Here is a 15,207-nt window from a genome sequence, read left to right as displayed (position 1 = left end):
ACGGTCATTAGAGGCGGACAGGTGAGTGTCGGCCATTTTGTTTTGATGCGACCGCGACGCCTTTAATGCGACTGCACGAGGAATTCATACAAATTAGCGGTGAAATAAATTACGCTACAGCGTCGCCGGTTCTCTCTCTCTCTTTCTGTGTCCCTGTGTATGTCTTTTTCTGTCTCTGTCTCTGTCCTGAGTAAAAGCAAATTAAATTAGGCATACGGGTCGGAAAGGAGAAAAAAAAAAAACGATGCAAAGGGAAAGCCATTCAGGTAAATGTTAAGTAAATAAAAAACAAGAAAGGAAGTTAACTTTGGCCAGACAAAGTTTGTATACTCTAGCTGCTTGCCATAAAAATATTTATATATATTTAGCCTTTTAAAAACTAATATAAAAAAGCTTTCCAAATTAAAATTGATGATTTTTTTTGCTTAGTTGTGGTGATTTTTGATTCGATCTTATGGAAAAATTCAAGGGTATTCAAATGTCTGCTCTCAAAGTTATTATATTTCTTATCTTAATTTATCTTGATTTTTTTTCAGGAATGTATGAAAGCGATTTTTGATATTTTACTTTTTAAACATCTGTACCAATAACTTATTTTAATCCAACTCAAGTTTAATTTCTATAATTTTACTTCCACCTTCTATCCCATCAAAAGAGTATTCCAACGAGTGTTTTAAAATTCATGAATGGTTTTACAGGGGAAATGGTATATATCTGTCGCCCTTGGGCTGTCCGTCTGCCTCGGTGTCTACCAGTGTGCCAGTTTGCTGGGATGAAGGGTTCGCTGGGAAAGCGCATTCGTGGCTGGGAATGTCAGCAGCCAAATGGGAGCGGGCATCAGGCAAACGCGACATGACAGTTGACTCCCTTCAGCTTTCGCTTACTTTTTGGACTTTTTTTCAGAGAAGGGAGGGCTTTGACTTAGGCAGTGCTTAAAAACGCGTAAATGGCAGCCAGTCACATGCTAATTTCCAGGCCCAAACCCCTCCATATATGCCGGGACAGCTAATCATGGCGGTGCCAGTGGCAGTGGCACTAAAATGTCAGAGAATTCGCCATGAGAAGTGACGCTAATGAGCTGACATAATCCGAAGGGCAGGCAGGCAGGACTGGCTTGTTGGCCGCGTGCAATTAAAAGTATTTAATCATTATTGGCATCTTTTCCATTTTGTTTTTAAATTTTTGCTGGGAATATTCCTTGTTAGTGGTGACAAATTAAGCCGATTGAATGGGATTTACGCTTTCCTGCCCCGTTTGATCCTCTTTTTTGGAGTCCCGACCGCCGGCGAAAGTTTGTTCGAAATGAGTTTTTAATGCGGAGGTAGAAAACGAAAATCTTGCCAGACCAGCTTAGCGCCTGATCCCGCTGCCAGGGAAACTTCCCTGGAAAGTAAAAGACCTCCGGCCTAGAGCTGCTGCCTACGTCATTGGCATGCTAAATGCCTGTTTCGTTTATTCATACGCCCCGTTGGCCGGCCTCAACTTCGACCCCGAGTGGTTGGCCAGTGGCCGAACGGCCACTCGCATAAAAATGCTCATTACAGCGCGCCAAAATTTTATTGTTGCATACATTTTGGCCTGGCAGTCCTCTTGAAGAGAAACTTATTTATGTTGTACACATATTTGCCAGCAATTTGTGCCGAAGCACTCTTCATATACTATATATGTAAGTGTATATCGTAAGCTAACTGCACGCCTGGCGGCCTTTGTCTGGCCAAACGATGTTCAAATCATGAGGAAGGGCGGTGGAGGCCAATAACCTCATTATTCATACTCCTTCTGGCTGATTGTTGTACTTTGAATATTTGATTAAGATGCCAAGATTTTTTATTGCTCGCCTATTTGCCAGCGATGGGCCATGATAAAGTACAAAGTGTACAAAAAATATATAGCTGCCGGGGAGTGAACGTAATATAAACAAACTGAATTTAAATTTTCTAGCAGCCTTTTTTATGTATATTTTTAAGAGGTAAAGGTAAGGAAAAAGAAGCAAAAAAAAAAAGTGAAACATATGCCTGGCAAGGCCCCATAATATTGTATTATATATAAAATAGTGTCTATATATTCAAAAACCTTATACATATATAAAATGAATTAAATTTAATTTAATTTAATTTTTTTGCGAAATAAAACCACTTTAAAATGCACAGAAAAATAATTTAATTTTTTCTCTTCAACCAGCATAAAATAGTTTAGTTAAAAATTCTTCATATAATCCAATAAAACCTGTAATAAATCCCTTATTGCCCTCAAAATATCGTAGACAACCTTCAATGCAATAGGGCGAACAATACAATTATCAGTGACAAAGGAAGTGTACCCGCCAGAACCCTTTTCATGCAGCTAAAGGAAAAGTTCTGGCCCCTGACCTGAATTCAGTCAGCATTGCTTTTCAGTTTTCAGATTTCACCTTTGCCAAAACGTCGAGCATTGCCCTTGCTTTTCCCTGTTAATAATTGAGTTGATATTGCCCATTTGCTTTTCAGATTTCATTCTTTTTTTTTGGAAAGGACATTGGCAAACATATTTCCATCGAGCATATTTTCAATTATTTCACCCAGCCAATTTCCTTTTGTGTGCCAAAAGGGTTGTGCCGCTGTCTTCTCTCCAGTGTTTGCCCAAATTACATTTCGCCTGTGGCAAAGTGGCTAGCAGCGGACTAGGTTTTGGCCGAGGTAAATATAATTTTCTGGACAAATAAACTTAAGGGAATGAACTTATTTTTGTTTAGAGAAAAATGTATATGGGGGGCAGGTGAGCTGCATGGCACTGGGAGAAATTGGTTGGCATTATTGTTGAAAGAAGCTGAAAATGGTATTTTCATAATCGTTAAAAGTGGATAATTCCCCAACAACTTGTTCCCAGTGCACAACCATGTTCTTCTGGGCCTTGTGTCGATTTTATGCATAGCACATAATTTCTATGCCCCGTACCTCTATGTGTGTTAGTGCTGCTTGCACATGGATTGAGCCACTTGGGGCATGGCATAATCAGCACACGCATAATGAGCACAATTAAAGGACAAACATAATTACAAGTGAGCCCTGCCCACTGAGAGAACTAACAAAAGAGCAAAAACCTGGCCCAGAAAGGGGCAAACAAAGGGCCAGAAAAGGGGCTCTGGCGCCGACTCCTCCTAGCCAAAAACAAATACGAAAAGAAGGCTAAGCGAAGCCTGTGCAAACTGTGCAAATGAAATTAACAAATTTCGCTAGCGCATGCACAAATGCCCAGGAGCTGCCGGCCGAAGGACTTGAGCCCTTCTTATTTACGTATGAAAGTCACACAAAGCGATTTCGGCTCGACGCTCGATTACACACCAGATTGGGGTTTGGGCTTGGCTGTGGATGTGGATGTGGATGTGGATGTGGGTGCGGGCTTGGTCCAGATCTGGGGCTGTTAAATGCGGTGATAAATGAGTTAAGGTAATGCGTTACATGCGATGATACTCCGGGGATACTCCGGCACGCGCGGCTCTAATGAAATCATTTAAATACATCCCACACACTCGCTCTCGCCTCCAGAATCACAACCCACTCGACCACTTGCTTCCTGTGCCGGAACTGGGTAGGGGAACTGGCACGGGTACGGGATTAGTAGGTACCACAAAAACGTGCCAAAGCTTTTAGTCCGAGAAAGGGAGGAGCCGTAGAGCCATTGTGACATTTGAGGTGGCACTTCCTCCCAAAATAACTTGTTATGTCGAGTGCACAAGTCGGGACCAGTGAACAGTTGTCAGGACATTAAGCAGGTCGTTGCTTAATTAATATTATAGGAAAAGGTGGGGTTCCTTAAAAAAGGGATTGCCTTAAATATTATAGAGACAAAAAGGGGCTTACATTATTTTAAAAGACCTTTATTTAATTCTTAAACTAGATCCCTGAGTTTTTTAAAGCTTACTTTTAATATGAATAAGACTTTCCTTGCAATAAATTGATAGCAAATATTTAGAAAAATCCTTAAAAAATGTACGGATTTATCTTAAATTTAAATATTTCTAAATGGTTTTACATTCTGTAACTCCTGTAAGTTTTTTAAGCAACCATTAAGAACCATAATATGTATTTAATTGTACGCTTTTTTACTACCTTAAGGATAAGAGAACTAACTTAAGACCCCCTTTGAAAACAAAACTTATTTCGTCACCAGTTGTCCTTTGCATCTTTTATCTTGCAACACTTAAATGTAGCCGCATCTATCATCTAGTTGGGTGTCCTTTGCTATCCAGCTCCTGTTACTGCACACACACACTCTCCACTGAGAGAGGGGAGAACAAATTTCAACTATTTTAGTGCAGGCGCAGCTGCGTTAAGGACACTCAAACCTAAACCCCAACCCACATTTCCCTCCTCTGTTGACTTCGATATATCAAGGCAAATGTCAAGCAGCGTGTTACTTTGTTTAACACCCGGCATATAGCATATAGCAACCAGACGGCAGCATCCTCATGCTAACGCTAACACTTGTATATCAAAGCAGAGATGGCATTTCATTTTTTATGGCCGGCAGCACTTACGCACCAGCGCGCAACGGGCGGGTTCGTTTGCTCCTTCCTCCTCCTGGCCATTACTGCAGTTGATGGTTTTCCAAACTCCGGGTCGCTCATAAAACAAAAAAACTACGCAATATGCTAACCAGGAGGAGATGGAAAGGGTCTCAGGTCCCATCCCATAAATAATAAACTGGGCTGTCTTTTATAGAGAGCGAGAGAGCGAGCAGCGAATGCCACAGCTGCTGTTAATTTGCCGTGTCATTTGCAACACTTTTATGATTCAATTCCACTGACAGTGTCTCATCGCATAAAAAGCCAAAAGCGAATGCATACATCCAACCGTTTGAAGTGGGCGTGCCAATTAAGCCAAGGCGACATAAACTTTAAACTCCCCTTAAACCCAGGCCAGGCCCTGAGCCTCAGTCAACAAAGCAGAGCAAACATTTGCAGACACAGATAAAGGAGAGAATGAATGGTGGAATAGAGGGTTTCGAAAAAAGGATACCTGTCTTAGGTTTGAAAAAAACATTATATACCTTTTTGGATATATATTCAATGATAATATTTCTTGAAAATTATACAATCTTTGAAAATTTGGACACCCTTTTTGGCATTCTTTCTCCCTTCCTATTTTAATTTTAAATTCATAAAAAAAATGGATTGAAAATTGTATAATTTACCTTGTCACCTCAAAAGTTTAAACATATTCAGCTTATTTTAAACAGGCTTTTCTTCTTTCTTAAACTTATATTTCTCCAGAAAATAGCATACCCTTCTACTCCTCTTATACCCCTTACAAGTGAAAAGTAAAAAATTGTAAAAAAATACAGCAAAAAATACAGCGAAAAAAATCCTAGAAGAGAAACCGCAGAAAAGTTTTCAGGGCACGAAAGTGGGCAAAAATGTTTGAGCAGAAGATAAACGCGCTCCGGGCGTGGCCGAGTACGGCAGGCTAAGCTTCCGTTTCCGCTGCATTTTTGCCTTTGCGGACACGACCAGGCCAGTCCTGGTTTTTGCAATGCAAATGTTATCAAGTGGCGTTTAAGCGGGATTGCATAAATTGTCCGGCTGCCATTGAATTATGCGACCCTGTGCCGGCATTATGCATCGGGATTTAATATTAATCAATGCAAGTCCAACCCCAACCGGCCGACTTTTATTTATTTACATTAATCATGGTTAAACTGGCGCTACTAATTGATATCCCATGGCTGTCATCGTTTTAAACCTTAATTAAGGCAGGGGGCCGCCTGCCAAATGGAAAAAAATAAAACAAATGCAACACTTAACAAGTCGCTTACATGTACATGGATATTTATCCGCGGAATGGGTAATTGCTACAACAGGTAAGCCCTGCCATATACCTATATCTGTGTCTGGCTCATCATAAAATAATTTTGCAATTTTGCTTTAAAACTTTGCAGCTGGCTTCGGCTATGGGAAAATCACAACACATAAATATATAATAGTATCTGACTGTTTTTTTTTTTCCTATCTACAAAAGTTTTGACGCCTGCAGCATTTACTGTTCTAATAAAACTTTTTTATTGCAAATACTAGGATCTAACAATAAATATTTAACCCTGTTTAGCTGAACAACGAGAGCTATAATGAAATATATTCCAGAGTTTTAAGTGCACACAAAAACCCACTAGAACCTGCCAGCTTTTGTATTTTATTAAAAAAGCTCAACGTATATTTTAACTCATTTATGCAATTCGTAATCCCCGAACAGTGGTGGATAAAAGAAAAAAAACGAATAATGCAAAAGAAATTAACCCAAGCGAGGGCTTCCTTCGCCACAAGGCGAACGTATACGTGATATTTTCGGAGCGAACAAGGAAAAACTGTGGTGCTCGTGGTGTGTGTGTGTGTGTGTTCTTCGTTGATTGAGTTGAATAAATTATGGTTGCATGTTGATTAACTGCAGCCGTGCCGCTGAACAATGCCACATTGGTAATTAAGTTTTGGGCTCTGGAATGGTCCGGATGTGAGATGAAAACCGGCAAAAGTTTAACGCTTTGACATTTTAATAAGCTGTCACTGGCCATCAAGGCGAAATGATGGCCATTAAAACTAGTAAAAGGTTTTAAATGCCGCTTTATTTTGTTTACGAAATGGGACGTCTGAGGCCAGGCCAAAATTACCACCGGGGCTATATATATAATATATATATTATACCTAATAAGGTGTGTTTTTGGCAGCCTGAAAATGTCGTGCAAAATTGATGTGTCAACTTAGAAATGTTTGATGTTGGCCACACCACAGGGATTCAGTGTCAAACTGGTTTTAATTTTAATTTAAACCATTAAATGATTTATTATATAATTTTCTTTAACAACAATGTATACTTTATTCATATTTTTCAGTGCACTTATAGCAGTCCAATTAAATGCTTTCCGATTTCTTAATTGTTTTAACCCAACAGCTCTGTTCGTGACACCACCGACACAAAAGAGCTTTATCTTCGTTCCTTATTTCGAGAAGAAAAATAGCCCGTGACACTTTACTCGATTGTCCAATGGTCGATCGATATGCACATGCAAATTATCCAGCATCCGTCCCATGGAATCTTGACTCTCTGCTGGTATCCTGTGTGTGCTGAGCTGACGTTAAAAAATTCATAAAAAGGAGAGAATATTAAACCTTTGATTTTCTCCGGCATGCATTAAACATTGACACCTCGGAGTCTCCCAGGTTAATCAACTTTACGCACACTCGCCTAACATCGCTGAAAGTTTAATTAAAAGCTTAATTAATGAGAGGGGGAGGCGTGGAGGCACCGGCACATGGCGTGTTGCCTGTCAACCAGCCCATCGGCCTTACTGCCACGCACATGCTAGCAATTAAAATTAAAATTTTATGCTAAACTAAGTAGCAACTCAAGGCAGCGGCAGCAACAGCAGTAGCTGCCACACGAGCCATTCGCCTAAGCTGCCGGCTAATACCGTCGCACGCTCAGCGGGGCGTATGCGTAATATTTCGAATTTCATGCATAACAGTGCCACAGGTCGCCAAGGTAATTTATATTAATTAGCCATTAGCATGCAAATATCGTGTTGCATTCGTACGAGATAAGTCTAGACGTAGATTTGGTAATAGTTGGGCAAATTATATAGAGGGAACAAGAAAGGATTGTTATTATTATCGAGAGATTTAAATATATTAAATTAAAATATATTTTAATTTGGGAAGACTACCTTTAAGAACAGATTATAAATACAAAATAAACTAAACTTTCCCAATTATTGCATTAAAAGTTCTATTGAAACGTTGACAACAACTTCCTAAAATTGTTTTTCGTCGCATCCGCTTAGCCACAAAAAAAAGAAGAAATTCGAAGGTTGTCAAAAGATTAAACTAAGTCAATTTATAGATACAATTTTTTCCAATAAATACTCCTTCCTCCGCACTCCCTCCGAGTGTGCCAAGTTTGTCTGTGAAATGCCTCATCACAATGTATTTATTTGCTAAATAAATTCCCGGAATTCCTTTATCTCATCTGCCCCCTGTATTCCGAATCGATGTCAGAGCAAAAAGCCCCAAAAGAGCATTGAAAACTGGTTCCAAGGCTGCACTACTTGGACATTTTTGTGTGTACATTTGCACGGATATTGAGTTCGTCTCGGAATTGAGTTGGATCGCCAGGAGCCTAGCCTGTTTGCCCATTTCATTGGGAGCAAACTTTTTGCCAGCCACACTTGGCCAGGACAAAACTAATTTTGCTCTTGCTTGTCGCGCAAATCTCCCGGACATCTCCGACGGCGTCTAGCTTGAACTTTCGATTCAGGCCCAACTGGAGCGTAGCGTATACGCCGTGTTGTTCGAGCGCAACGAACAGTTTTTACTTCGGTGTTTTCTGTTCCCACAAATGCTTGTAGTGGGGACATGTTCTGCTTGTTTTCAGTCGGGGCTCTTTTCCATTTCAATGTTGATGCTGACACGTCGTTGCCATCGCCTCCTTCCTGCCCTCCACAATTGCTCCGGCTCCTTCCACCGCTCGTTATTTTTTACTGTTGCTTGCTCACCCTGCCTGTCCTTAGTTGAAGTTTGTTTTTGTCTGCAATTTGACGTTTTTGCAAAGGTATTTTTGTCTATTTCCTGTCACTGGATGTGTGCTATTGCAAACCTAATAGATTATTTGGCGCTTTGCTAGAGAAATAAGTTTCCTTTCCCAGGACCTTGAATTATGTTGTTACGACTGTCAAGAGGGGAGCACTGTGGTTGTGGTGGGGTTGTGTGTTTTTCTGTAAAATGTTGATTCAAATACCAAGAAATCTAGAGCCTGCGGTAAAAGAGCAATAGTTTCCTGGTAAATCTCAGGAATAAGTCTTGGAAAATACTTTTCTATTTCAGTTTCTGAAGAGATATAATTATATGGAAATATCAAGTCATCTTAGTAAATTTAAAACCTTATTACCTATGCGTATTTCTTAGATTTTTTCCAGTCCCATTGTTTCGCTTTTCGCATTATTTCTGCCCTCGACGTATGTAGTTTTTGCTTGGCAAACTGGATTTTTTGAGACTTCCTGCTGCACATCTGGGCCAAGTCGCTTCGGCATTTCTGCTTATGCGATGCGATTTCCCCTCCATCGAAGGTTAGTCAAGCGTGCTGGCAGACCAAGATTTAGTGTGTTACCTGGGCCACGGCCACGCCCAGGCGTTGAGTGTGCAACCGCCCAAATTAATGGCTAATGAAGCGCAAGCAGCGCAGGTGCCATAAAAGTCAAGTATCCGGGCGGAGTTTTACCGAGCAGCTTCCCCTTCAGTCTGAGTGCATGCCTCATTTGCTGCACAAACAAACACTCCTGCCTCCAAAAAAAAAAAGAATCGGTTCAAACCAATAAAAATCGCATAAATTTTCGACTGACATCAGCAGCTGAAATTGCAAATGCAGCGCCCTGCAATGATTTGTATCGCAATTGAAGTCTGCTGGCTGGCCAAACCATGGTAAATTTCTTTTGATTTCTGCAGTCACGACTTGGCATTTATTTGGAACCCGAGCAGCTGCTCTCTTTTTGTACACTTCCATTCAATTCCCGATATCGATCAAGGCGAACAACTTGCAGTACAAAGTTGGCTTTGTCGACATTTGAGACTCAGCGGGACCGGGGAAGAGGGCTGACAGAGCAGAGAAAGAGCCCACTGAGGCGTGACCTGGTCAAATGCAAATATATTTAAGGTCATTTAGGAGCAAATCAATCAATTTACAAGGTCCTGACAGTGCCTAAGCCAAGATTAAGCAGCCAGGAAAACGATAAGGATGCGGGTTTAAAGATAAACTACTGAATTTAATTTTAAAGAATTAATTTACACATTATATTTAACATTTAAATACTTCATTTTTACATAGAAGTATACCTGAAATAAGTATTTAAGAAAAAACTAAGACAAATGTATTTAATTTTTATTTTTTTTAACTTTATAAATACGTTTTAAGTGATCTTAACAATTTACTCTTATATTAAACAATAATACCAAACATGTATAAATATATATATATATTTAACGCTGTCTAAAATTATTTATTTATACATTTATCACTGTTAACACCTTAAATCCCCTTCCGTTTGTGGGAATTTCGCCCGCCCGTTTAATTTCATTTACAAATCAAACGACAAATCATTTCACATATCAATGCATTCCATCATGCTGAAATGTTGTCATTTCCCCCCCGATTTCCTCTTTAACCACGCCGCTTTTCCTTTGAGTTTTCTGCCTTTTATCGATATTCAAATATGTCAGGTCGGCCCCTTATTGATTACATTGCCAAACAATTTGGAGACACATTTGGACTTATTGTTGCGCCCATTTTGCGCTTCATTTAACATCGTCTGCTTTTTTTTAGGGTACGGAAAGTGTTTAAATGCCGCTTCCGCCTTGTTCTTCCTTTTATTCATTTTCCTTTTTCTTGAATCCTCATCCCACTAGGCTAAGTGATTGTGGGGTGTTTTGTTATTTCATGTTCGCAGGTTTAATATTTTTGCAAACATGCGTATTTTATTGATTTTCATTTACGCAAAAGTATTCATCAAAATTGGTTTCTGATGTGTTTTTTATGATCGTGTATTTCTCATAGGACATCTTGTCTTGGTTGTGTCGTAAAAGACATTCATTTGCTTGTGACAATGGGATAAACAAGGATAACAGAGAAATTAGTACCTATTTAAAAAAAATGACAAATTTAAAAAAGGTGACAGTTTAAATGCTGAAATTAATGTAAAACAAAAATTCATTTACATATTTTATTCAAATTGAACTTAACTTTAACTCTAAATAAATACATTTCCAAGTACTTGCCTTCATCCCACCGTGCTCGTTAGTCGCCTGTTTTCAAGTGCTTTGCCTTTTCAGACAAATTAAATGCATTAATAATGCATGAAAGACAGTAAAAAAATATTGATAAAGTCGCGCTCAATTTTCGCAGCAGCCTGTGTGCCCGGAACGCATTTCCCACAGCTCTCTGCCCGAAAAAAGGTGGTCTTAGCACTTCAAATGTGAGCAATCGCACGTGGCATATGCGGCGTATGCGTAATTTTCGCATAATCATGCGGTGTCCCAAGCTATTGAACACACTCGCAGCCGCACACCCACACACACACAGTTAGCAATAAACCTGTCAGGGCGGCATTAAAAGTAAGTCTCTAAATGTTATTTACACACATATACGGACAATCAGCCGGCAAAGGAAGGAAACAAAAGGAGCTGCAGTGGCAGGGGGTTTCGCAAAAACATTACAGAGTAAAAAATAAAATACAATTTTTGATTAAATGAATACTAAAATTAGTAAGAATGAATCTAAGATAGGTAGGATATGTATACAGATGTTGTATTTTAAAATCTGGGTTTCCTTACTTGGTTAAAGCTAAGCAATTTTATTATTTAAAATAAAAATATTTGAATATTTCTTCCATACTGCAAGAATTTAGATGTATGAAAGAAAAATCTTAATCTTAAAATATAGATTTATATCATTCTTTAAGTAAAATATATTTTCAGTATCTTTGTATCAACATTTTTTCCTATTTTTTCTTAGAAATATTTGAGAATCCTTACTTATTTAAGCTACTAAATAGCGAATCAAGAACAGGTCCAATCCTTTGACCCATTTAAATAATATTTCCCCTCTGTATCTGTTTCAGTTTAGTTTTTGTGCCGCCTTCAGAAGATCATAAAAATTAAAATGATTGCCCAAACTTTGGTCGCTGCACGTGTAAAAGTTTTGTCATTATGCTGAGTAGCGCTGTCGTTAATGGGTTTCCATGTGTGTGTGTATATATCTCCCTCACAAACCCTGGGCCAGGCCGATTGCCATTGAGCTTTAATTTACAGCAGCAACATCGGCAGCGAGCAAATTGTCCTCGCACAATTGTATTGCCATAAATCAAAGGTCCCCCCGATGTGCAAGTGAGTATTTCCAACTATTCTTTATTGTTACTCACTGCGGGTAAAAGCGTAGTTAACTTAATGAACACGTTCCATTTGTAGACAAAGCCGAGCAGCAAATGAACTTTGTGTTCTAACAATGCAGCGCCGGCAATATAAAGCGGTTCTTTGACATATAAAGACAGTAAAGACGTCAAGGAGAATTCCTGCTCGGATAGCCTGCGGCGCTGTTAACTCTGTAAGCTCTGCAAACAACAGAGGCTATTGAGTGAAATGAAACAGCTGTTGTTTGTTATTCTCTGTTAGCGGCCACCATGGCGGATGAGTGATGTTACTTAGCAGCTGTTATTTAGAACAGGATATTTACTACCAAAAAAAAAAAAACAGGACTGTTAAGACGATTTACAATCACGCAATAAGGCTTAAATTAATCCACATACATATTATTATAAGCCTGCATATTGTTCGCGATTAAATCTAAATTTTGTTTAGAACAACTTTTAAATGATTTTCCCCAACACCACCACCACCACCAGAGACCACCAGCATGTTGATTCTGTTAAATAACAATTTGAAACAATTCCCTTTGGCTTTCAAATTAAATGTAGCATGATGCCCGAGTCCAAAGCCCAACCATTTCTCATTTCCCGTTTTGCCCTGAAAATGTTCTATTATAATCGAAACTTTTTATCGGCGCACTGCGCACTTGGCAAAAGTTTTTGCATTTCGCACGAGCTCGAAATTACTTTTGTCCTGGCAGGCAAATGTCCTGCGGCCACTTGACGCATTAGCGTACTACGAACGCAATACATTTGCGGCTGTGGAAACCTCACAAAATTCCGTAATTGAAACCAGCATGGTTCAGATGGCGATTAGTTTGTCTTTTGTTGCCGGGCGGGGGGCGGCTGCTGATCAGATTTTGGGGTGGCCAAACATGGCTTACCTGCTTCCACTAATTACGCTAATTATCATTACAATTAGATGGCTAACTTGGCGCTTTTGTTGAGTCCCTCATCGGCGCATTTATTATTCAGAGAAACTCTACTCAAAAGTTTGCAACAATTCGATGCGGTTATGGGGAGACTTTTGGTGATTAATTCAATGGATTGTTAAACTCGTTAATTTAAACTTTGTTTATATTTAATTACTTAAAGTTTTTTTAAATTAGCTTATAATTTATTTAAAATATAAGGACAATTAAAAACCTCTATCAAGATTACCTGAATTTTCACAGCATAAACTTCAATCATCCGCCACTTTTGTATTAAGAAACAACAACCAAAAGGGAAAACTTTTAATGAGCCATCGAACGGAAATTTGTAAATTGAGTTTCTACTCTATGGACTTCAATGACTTGGCAGCACACACAACTTAAAAAAAAAAACACTCACCCTCATGGAACGGGGACTTACTTAACCCAATATTTCACTTAACGGCCACAAAGCCTTGAATTCAAATGGAAAGTTGACTCTCCTGGCATGCAAGTCGTCGTCCGTCGGTCGTCTGGAATGACTTTTTGACATAGTCCTATGTGTCGGCAAAAATAGGAGTCCCAAAATAACAAGGAACCTGGCTGCGGCTGCTGCTCTGACGAGGCCTCTGCTCCATGTGTCCTGGTCCCACAGAGTAAACACAATTCAATTAACTCGGCGCTCGTTGTCGGCGCTCGCTAGCTCGGTTTTTGAGGGCCATTGTTGTGTGAAAAGGCGCAGGCAGAGACCACGCTAAAATAACTGAAAACGAAAAGCCGATGATGGCTATGTGCCAGAGGCAGTAGAAGAAGAAGGGGCACGGAGAAAAATTAACTAGGAAGAGGAAGTAAGAACGAAGGAAGTCATCAATGAAATTAGATTTAGAGTCTAAAAATTTGTTAAAATTTTATTTCGAAATACTCTGCATTCTCTTTTTTATATCAGGTATTTTCTCAGTAATATTTTATATGTTTTTTTTTGTTTATATTTAAATTTTCATATAAATTAATTTGTATTTAATTTTAATTTCTTTCAGTGCAGGTGATGCATTTTCTAGGTGCAGCCACAAAAGCAGCTCGTTTGCATTATTAAAATTTTCATTTGGCAGGCTCCACTCTCTCTTTCTCGAGAAACTAAAAAGAACCAGCTAATTGACCTTTGTGAGCCAGGAAAAAGCTAAATCTTAAGCTGCTCCAAGTACAAAGTATAAATTTAACTGGTTAAAGTGTTCCTTTCCTTCCTACATTTCCTTTTACCAGGCGAGTACCCTCTTCAAGTTCTGCTCCTCGACCATTCCGCTGTTATTGGCTATAAAATAACTGTTGTATGCTTAATGAGCTAAATGCTGAAAAACTTTGACTTAACCGAGCACAACAAGCGTCAACGTTGGCTCCATTCATCATCTGCAAGAAATTTAAGCAAAGCGGCAGCTGAAGTGTAAATGTCATTGTCAGCTCCTCTTCCTGCCGCTCGCTGGCGACATCGAAGAGCTGGCTGATGCCGGATGATGAGCGGTCCAAGGGTAGTTCATCCTGTGGCCTTTGGCCTTATCCTGTAATCGAGGGGTATGATGGAGAAGTTGATTTATAAAGTTGAATAGTTATTAGTAAATATGAATAAAAATTAAACTAACTAAATATATTTTTTGTGTTTAATTTCTAGATACAATTTATTAAAAAAACGTTTCACATGTCAACCAAGGGGTATAAAAAGCTACTCTTCAGCTTCTCGTCATCATCGTTACTTGTGTTTCTTATGGCATCTTTTATTGTGCGACACAGCAGTTGGGCAGGAGCAGTCAGCGCCAGAAACGTCGGAATGGGACATCCAAAGGATGCGATGCGTGGCTGTGGCTCCGAGATGGAGAGACGCACGACTGCCGTTGACACTTTGCCATCTGTGGGTAGGAAGGAGTGGAAAAGGCGGGAAACTGGTGGCTCACCGAAAGGGTAAACGGCAGAGGCAGTGCCAAGCCAACGCTGCGGGATCGGTGGAGTGTGACTTTGATTTTCGGCCAGGACTTACCTTGAAGTAATGGCTTCATTTTCCGCCGCATACTCATGCATTTCCAGCAATGTCACGCCTGGCCGCGGTGGCTTTGTTTTCATTTTCCTGCCTTTTCCTTAGATTTGTTTTCATTTTCTTATTTTCACGACTCCTCCGACAGGCAGGCATCATCTTTAAAGTGGCAGCCGCTGTGGGCGAGGAAATCCATTCAAAGTTGTCCCTCCCTCTTGGGCTTTTCTTTTTCTCAGACTAAAAAGTCGGACGTTGACTAAAAATAACTACGGGAAATTCCTTTAAATTTAATACGTTTTTTTTTTCTGGTTTCGGGGACCTTCTTGATGGTGTTTTATT

Source organism: Drosophila kikkawai, chromosome 2L (genome assembly GCF_030179895.1).
Source record: "Drosophila kikkawai strain 14028-0561.14 chromosome 2L, DkikHiC1v2, whole genome shotgun sequence".
In the NCBI taxonomy this organism is placed as follows: domain Eukaryota; kingdom Metazoa; phylum Arthropoda; class Insecta; order Diptera; family Drosophilidae; genus Drosophila; species Drosophila kikkawai.
Note: the sequence above shows the minus strand (reverse complement) of the source record.